This window comes from Halyomorpha halys, unplaced genomic scaffold (genome assembly GCF_000696795.3).
Source record: "Halyomorpha halys isolate HHAL.00 unplaced genomic scaffold, Hhal_1.1 Scaffold15.1, whole genome shotgun sequence".
Lineage (NCBI taxonomy): Eukaryota > Metazoa > Arthropoda > Insecta > Hemiptera > Pentatomidae > Halyomorpha > Halyomorpha halys.
The window spans coordinates 3,769,935-3,778,458 of record NW_027108914.1 but is presented as its reverse complement, the minus strand read 5'-3'; the positions used below and the strand labels follow the sequence as shown (position 1 = coordinate 3,778,458).

General features: G+C 28.9%; 1 protein-coding gene across 2 annotated transcripts in view; it reads left to right on the top strand.

Annotated features, from left to right (window-relative positions):
* Positions 1-8,524, top strand: part of Abd-B (Abdominal B) — a 279,754-nt gene that overhangs the window by 129,584 nt on the left and 141,646 nt on the right. The window lies entirely within an intron of this gene.

Genomic DNA, 8,524 nt, shown 5'->3' with positions numbered 1-8,524 from the left:
CTACTATTTGAGTTTTTTTTTTTACCGCACCCGGACCATATTCCTTTCAACTATAATATTTGTGTATGTATATATAAATAATTTACGGTATAATTACAAATAATGGAGAAGATGGTTGCTGTAGAAACTAAAATAGTTAAGAACTATTTATTTTCCGATGTTTCGACCTACTTACTGTAGAGCTTCATCATGGCTGTTCAAAATATTACTGACTTTATAATGAAAAAAAAAATTAACGATAAAAGAAAGAGAGAAAAATAAAATAAATAATACTGATAATAATAATAGATAAGTTCAGAGTTAATTGGTCTTGTATCAGTCTGGGCTTTTGTCTTCGAGATTTCCTAGGTTGTAAGCCACTGTACCTTATACCGAGGACGTACCTAGATCAAAACTAGGGGGGCAAGCCATGGTCAATCAGGGGGGGGGGCAAGCCATAGTCAATCAGGTTATGAAATTTCAGCACGGAAATAGGAGAATGAAACCAACATTTTAAGAACATTATATATAATTGTGGCAGTGTTTGAAAAAATTTTTTTATCAAATTAATAATTTTATTTTATTTCTAGGGAGCAGCTGCTCCTCCTGTACCCCTCCTCTGGGTACACCCATGCCTTATGGTGTAATTAAAAATATATATTATTGGTATCTAGGATAAGATAGTGCAATAGAATGGATTCTTTGGTTCGTAACGTTTTCAAGAGTGGAAAATTGTTTTATTTTTATAATTATATTTAAAACATTAAATTACTTGACGAGAAAGAATAAAACTATATATATAATTTATATTTATAATAAGTGAGTTACCGAGAGTACTTCAGGTAGTTATAGTACCTTTGAGGTTTTGCTGTGGCAGGCTAGTTTTCACTTTTACATCTTCCATTATAGTTTTTGTATATGTTTACCCAAGTGGTGCTCGTTGTGACGTTCTGAGACAGTGGATTTTTTGTTGGGGAGAATCGAAAGTCAAATGGAAAATGAGATTGTTCGAAAGTTACCCGCTTTCTAATGTAACACCTTTTAGTAGATGTAGGCTTTCTTATTTAAACTACTTTTTATCATACTTTAAATGAAATATAAGATTATTTTTAATATAATATTAAAATGGTTGAACAAAGTTTTTGATACTATACTAATTTATAAAGCGGTGTAATTTGTTTGAAACCTCTCATTTCAGGTAACACCAATAAATTTGGAAAAGATTAATTAATACAACTTCATGTCCTTAAAAGCAGATTCACTACTCTAGCTTTATTTAATTAACTTAAAAGAAGTATATAAAATAAAACAGATTGCCAAATCTTCTTTATAATTGGATTTAATTTTTTTTTAAATTTAATGGTTTTATTTGTATTTTAGAGGGATAATAAATAATTATTGTTATTACTACCGGGATTTCCAGTGTATTTAATCATGTTTATACAAATTATTCCTTGTAGTAATATGCTTGCCATGTTTTGTTTTTTTTCCTGTGACAAAGTAGAATGAATAATTTTTTTTTTCTTCTATCTCTCCCAATGATAAATGCTTTCTTTGGACGGACCCCCCGATAATAATGTATGTATAAATATATAATCAGCACGCAGGAAGGAATAAATAAAAATATTATTTACTCTGAAGTACTGTATGTTTTTTTTGAGTAATTGTACTCAGATAATGTTGCATATCCGAAGGTAAACGGTATTCTGTTCACCCGGTGGAAACGTTTACCCTTAGCAGTCCCAGAGGTGTTATCGGAAAATTATTATACCGATAATCATAATTAGTTAAATGGAAAATATTTAACAAGCCGTAGCTTATTATAAGATTCGAAAATATAAGCAAATACAAATATTGACAATAAACAAGTATAGTCAATTATATGTCAATAGATATGTGTTTCTCAGCTAACAAAGCTCATTGGATAAAATGTTCGGATATGAGTCGATTTTTTCCAAGTAGAATAAACAAAAAAGGTTGACAAAAATGGATGAAGAGGCCCTTCCCTTGTCTGTGTAGAATTAATGCGCTGTTAAAAATTGATGGCATAGCTGCTTAAAAAATATCATGAGAACTACTACTCCAACGAAGATAAATGTCATAAACTACTTTATAGCACATTAAATTATCTTTAAATTGAGTTCTGGCAGAAATATGCTCGTCTAAAGATAGTTTAATAATTCTTAAAATATAGTTTATCATGAACTAAACATTTTGTCCAAACAGCTTAAAATCAACTTCTGGTTAATTTACTTGGGAAAATATCATGGAAACCTTTACTCCTATGAAGATAAAAATCATAAACTATTTTATAATATATTAAATACATTTTAATTTGAGTGCCGATCATTGAATTATTTTTATTTAAATATAATATCTTGAGAACTACTGCATTCAACTTGTAATTCCTTTATCAATATGTATATGTGCATATATTTGTATTTGTATAAGTGTATATGCCAATAAGTGAGGGGTGAACTAGTTGTTCACTACAGGCAAACACATGCCATCATCGATGACACCGCCTTCAGTGGACCCGGCAACCTATCTTACAAAGCTATACTGGCAAAAGAAGATGTTTTAGTTCGCCAACATATGTACATACATTTTTTCACTTGTATATATTTAATTGTTTGTTATTATTTTTTTTTTCTAGGAGGTCAAAAAAAAAAAATTAATTTGAGTACTACTAGACATCTGTAGGATTTTTCAGTACATTTTTTATGAACTGCTGCTTTCTAAAATAAGTATATTTCGAGAATATAAAATGCTCTTTTAGAGCTCTTATTTTAGAAAATTTACACTACTTTAAGTGATGTCCTTTAGGTTTTCGGTTGGTAGTTTATAGTTTATTTATTACTTTATTATTTTTGATATTCTAATATTTGTTATATAGGGGAATTTGTTGATAAAATGAAATAAGGGTTGTAAAATAGAAGGGAAAGAAAAAAAGGAATAAATTAAAAAGCTTGTATTTAGTTTGTAGACGGGTATTAATTGTAAAAGAATACTGTGGAAAAAAAAAATGTTATCTATCTATTATATTATATCATATAAAAATATGTAATTTATATATGTCCGATCACGGATTGAGCAGTATGCTGTGTAATGTAGCAACCCGATGTATTTGGGCAGCATGAATGAATAAATTTCTTTCTCTCTCCCTATGGAGCTTGGAATGAAAAATTATTTTTTTAACGTTTTGAAACAGCCACCAAAAAAATAGGACTTTTTTTTTTCTACACAGACAACGTTTTCATTAGATAATTATTTTTTTTGCACGTACCTTCTGACTAAATGTAATACTGTTATAATTTTTATGAAGGTTCTAGACTCTCTAGCCACAGACAGTCCACGCAGGAGTCATCCACGATTATTTGTTTATTTTTTAAATATTTCTATATGCCCTCTGTAAAATGATAAAATGTAATTTAGTATATAAATGTTTAATCGATGCATGAGAATAACATGGTTCTATAGTTTTATAGTTTTCCAAATGGTGACAAACCTCTTATGACGAGAAGTAATCTTAACACTCGTTTTTTACTTATTTTTTTGTGGCCAAAGATCAATTAAAAAAAAACCTTATAGATTCCCTTCTGTAATTTTGTTATGGAAATGATGACTATATATTAGGTTATTATTATATTTATTATAAGTATCTTAATGATCTAACCATACCTACAAAACATGCTTCTTTCTATAATCTTCTTTGGTCGTAAAGCAAAATATGAATTAAAAAACTACTAACCCTCATGTTAGTATTCTAGTTTAATGTTCAAGCAAATTTACTTTTGATATTCAATTTCCTAACGGAACTGACCACTCTAAACGAGCTCTTAAACATTCTTAGCTGTTGCAGTCCGGACACAAATAAATTATACAAGGGTATCTCATTAGAGACTGTCTGTTAACGTCTTTAATTACCTACCATTATTTTCATTAATCATTGTATTTTTTTTTAATGAGGATTAAGATTTAATGGATAGTAATTGAAAACAACTAGGCTAAAATAGAAACCTCAGTTTTTGATATCTCTAACCTAGTCTCATAAACAATTCGTTATAATCGAAGGATTTAGAAGAATGTGGACCCTTTTATAGCAAAAAAATAAAAAAGAGGTGATTACTTTTAATGATTGTATTTAACACAATAACAATTCTGTCTAATTTACTTTATAAACTACCTATGGTAAAAGAAGTTTCGCAATCTGAATTGGATTTTTGTTCGAAATGCCACATTATTTAGATTTTCTTAAAGTCCGCTGAATCTATACTTCTATCAATGTTCCTCTCGAAATTTTGTTTTTTTAAAAGTTAAATAATGGTTTCTTAATAAGAATATCTCTAAACATTAAGCAAAACAAATAAATAACATAAAACATAAAATAAAAAACGGTTCGAAAATTAGAGATAGAACGTAGTTGAGATATTTAAAGAGGTCACAAGGCGGAATATTAGCAAAGTCCACTATTAATTGACATAAGGTTCTGTTATTTTTTTTTTTTTTTGTCTGTAGATGAACCAACTTTTGATGCTAGCTTATAACCTGCGGCTAACTTCTTAGCGGTTACAGCTTACCAAGCCGTACAAGTAACGCTTGTAAAGTCACAAGCAACGCCTTGATTTTTTAGAAAATAAAGGATTGTATGGAATTTTCATGTATCGGCTTTGTATCTATCACTAAAATTATCAGCACTAAACCGATGGGTAAGCGTCTTAGGAATTAAGTTGACCCAAACATAGTTAAGAAGATTGCGTCTAGTCCGATCAGGACGATATACTTTCTAGGGTAAAGATATTGGTGTTATTGGCTTCAATCTTCTGATTAATTTGTTTTTGTAGAGACTTTATAATATTTATATTTTTACATTGATATATAACAATTTATTTTTTAAAATGACATTTCTATACTGTTTTCTCTTTAACTGGCCTCAAACATGATTAACCTTTTAACTGATACCTATCAGGAATGTAATGCCATTGATGTTTGTAGAACCTAATTAACGAAATTATTTTTTATATAATTTTATTCTAATATACAAAAATAAATACGAAGACAATTTTGTTCGTTTTTAATGTTATATATTTTTATTTAAGTATGATTCAGTAATATTTTAAGTAAAATTATAAACAAAAACTTTTTTATTTGTAATATTAAGTATAAAATTTAAATGTATGGTTACCTCAGTAAACAAAGCTAGAGCAATTAAATAAAAAGTTTTTTCTGTCATTAGTGCTCTAATATGTTGAGATTTTTTTTTATCAGAAATAACTTATTTTTTGAACTTCATTCATTATGGATTATAATTTTTTGCAAACAAGATTCTTTAGCGAACCAGCTATTTTTATCCTTTTTATTGATTACAGAAAAAGTAATTATTATAAATACATATACGTAATTATTATACAAAGTATAATGTATATTTAATGTTATTTATTAGTACAAAAAATATGATAGTACACAAATATAAACAGTTGTTAAAATATAATTGATTATTTCGTTTACTCCTAATGAAAGAAACAAATACAATTAACTAAAATAAAGGAAAATCAAATTCGCCTCGAACATAAATCTTGTTTATGGTAGCATTAGGAGATTAATAGGTCGTTTAGAGCTCATAAAAGAAAGTTATTACAAACATTCGGGTTATATAGTTGCTAATAAAATTGTATTCCGCCTCATAGGTAGCCAATCCCGGCCAAAAGGGTTAGCTGTTAATATCATCACTTGTCATGTGATAGTCAATGGGTTATAAAATTAGTGATGAATATTAAAATTAATATCACAATAAAATAATAAATTTCTTTGCAGAGGATATTTCGAATGTTATTCATCATTTAATTTTACTCGGAAAAAAAGTACCCCTTCAAACTTCATTACCATTTATTCATACAATCAGTCTGAGCATTGTCTCAATTTTTTCGTTCTCAAGTCCAAGCAATATAAGTACATATCATAGTTTAGTAAACTTTTATGATATCAGCAATGCTACATTATATTATCAAGCATAAAGACAAAAGAATAAAACATAAAAACTAATCGGATGTTTAAATTCCTGAAATTTTTTTTTTCATAATCTTTATTATTTATTCAAAGTAAAAAAAAAATCGTTATTGGTTTTCAAGTCCTATTTTCCTTCTGTTGACTGTAATACCTCAAGTGATACTTTCAGTGCTATAATTTTTACCATATTTTTTTCACCAGAACTTTGCCATATCTAAGATTTAGTAAATTTTTTTTTAATATATATTGTACACTGATCTCATTTGTGTTTTTTTTTTTTTTTTTTGCTTGGTGGCCCATCTACGCTGGGTTAAATGGACTACTTTTTAGGGATTGACAGTTGCAGCCTGCTTGTTTGGTTTCATAATTGAAGTTATGTTTTTTTTTTTAAATTTATTTATTGATATTTACAATTGTATGAAAAATACAACAAGCAAATTTGATCATAATGACATAATGATAATGATATGATACAGTATGTAGAGAAACTAACCAGTAGTAGAAATCTAAAAACATTTTACAATATATGGTCTGGCCTCGTGACCTTATTTCATCTTCATTTCAGGCGCCTCGTAGGTTTGCCAGGAATGAGAGAGGAAGCAACGTTAGAAACTAGTGGGTTTGGGTGGTTAGACAGTTTATAATGGAAGGAATGATATCGGGTTCGGGCTAAATCGGTTACATAAGGAACATTTAGGTCTTTATGGATGATTTTATTAGTAACAAAATAAGGAGCATTGAGGATTTTACGAAGGATTTTGGATTGTAAGGATTGGATACGAGAGGAATTCGGAGAAGTTGTTGTTGATTGTTGCTTAAAGGCGTAAAACCCTCTGGTCATCAACGCCTATGTCATGATAAAAGTAAAAAAAATGATAAAATTAAAAAAAAAAAAAATTAAAATCGAAGAGGAGTTATAATTTATAAAGAAGGCGACGAGCTTTTAAAAATTCAAACACTAATGTAATTTTAGCTTCCTCGTCTGCGAGAGCTTCTGATAAATTTGGGGTCAGTCCTATCCTGTTTATTGTTGGCAAATAGTGAGTACATTCTTCAAAAATATGTCTAATCGCGAGAATGGACTGAAAATATTTGCACGTTGCACTTTTCGAAGAAGTTGTGTTTAAATTACAGATTTTCTGCTTAATAATAAGCCATGTAACGTACTAAAACTCTAGTTTTATTTGTTTTTTCGTTTCCAATTCTTAACAATGGGTTTTTGTCATGGAATCTGTATTAAAACTCTCTGTCTTGAGGCACCCTTTGGTTTTCGGTGTGCCAAAAGCTTTTGTTGCAGCATTAACTCCCATTTCCTTATTATCTTTTCTTTTATAAAAATAAGCATCTTTCTCTAGCAGAAAAAAATCCCAACTTATCATTTAAAGGAAACGTGTTTATATTAAAATAGTTTTCATTTATACAGAAAGCCCTAATAGGAGATATGTTCCTACTATCCTAGGTTTTTCAAGTGGAACAACTATCCCAAATTTAATTAAGTGGTTCATCTATCCCAGACAATTGGGATGGATGGACTACCCGTTCAGATAAACAACACCACCGGCAAACCATTTTAGGTAAAGATTTTACTCAAGTTTACACTTAAGTTATAACACTGATCCTACGTTGAAATCATTTAAACTAACTTAACCAAAATTTAGTTATGATATTTGCAGTGATTAGTTTCATTTAATTAATTAATGGAACTTATATGACCTTTTACAAACCACTTCCTCCATAATTATGATTAAAATAATATTTAACAATAATGACTCAATGAAAATTTATTATTCATCATACAGATAATTGTACAACATTATAATTATAGACTCATCATTCATTGAAAAATAGTTACGGTAATATTACTGTTATTCAAGTAACAAATAGTTTTTATGATTAGGGTGTTCAGTAACATTTATTTCAAGACCAAAATTAAACAAAAATCTCCACATTCATTCCTGGTAAAGTGAACATATAAACAGTGAGTCATAAACTTCTAAGCCTCTTCGAAGTCCTTTGAGGTACAAAAGAGTTTATTTTAACCCGAACCTCAGACGTCGGAGCAAATGAGAAAAGTCGGAAAGGCGGTCGTGAAAAGAACAAAGAACTGGAAGCTTTCGTCGAGAAACGAAAATAACTTCTTCAACGCGTGTAGTGTAATTGCCCTGATGAAAATAAAATATTTTTTAAAACGAAAAATATTGATAGTAAATACTTCAGTACATTTTTATGAATAACTCAATACAGCAAAAGTGTAGTTTATTACCCCTGTTTTTGTGGTAATAAACTAAATCAATGCAGTTATAATTATCAGGTTATACTTTCGCTTCTATAAAATTTTCACCTTGTCTCGTCATAATTATTGCTATAGGATTCTTAGTATTTCTCTAATTATTAATTTTTTTATTAAATTACTGATTTAATATATTGATGTTTGAGAGTTGATCCACTATTACTCTCAACTTTTTATTTTAAAATACTTCCAACGTTTCGGCCCTAAGGCCATTTTCAAGGCTTAACAAACCTTAATCATTGAAAAAAA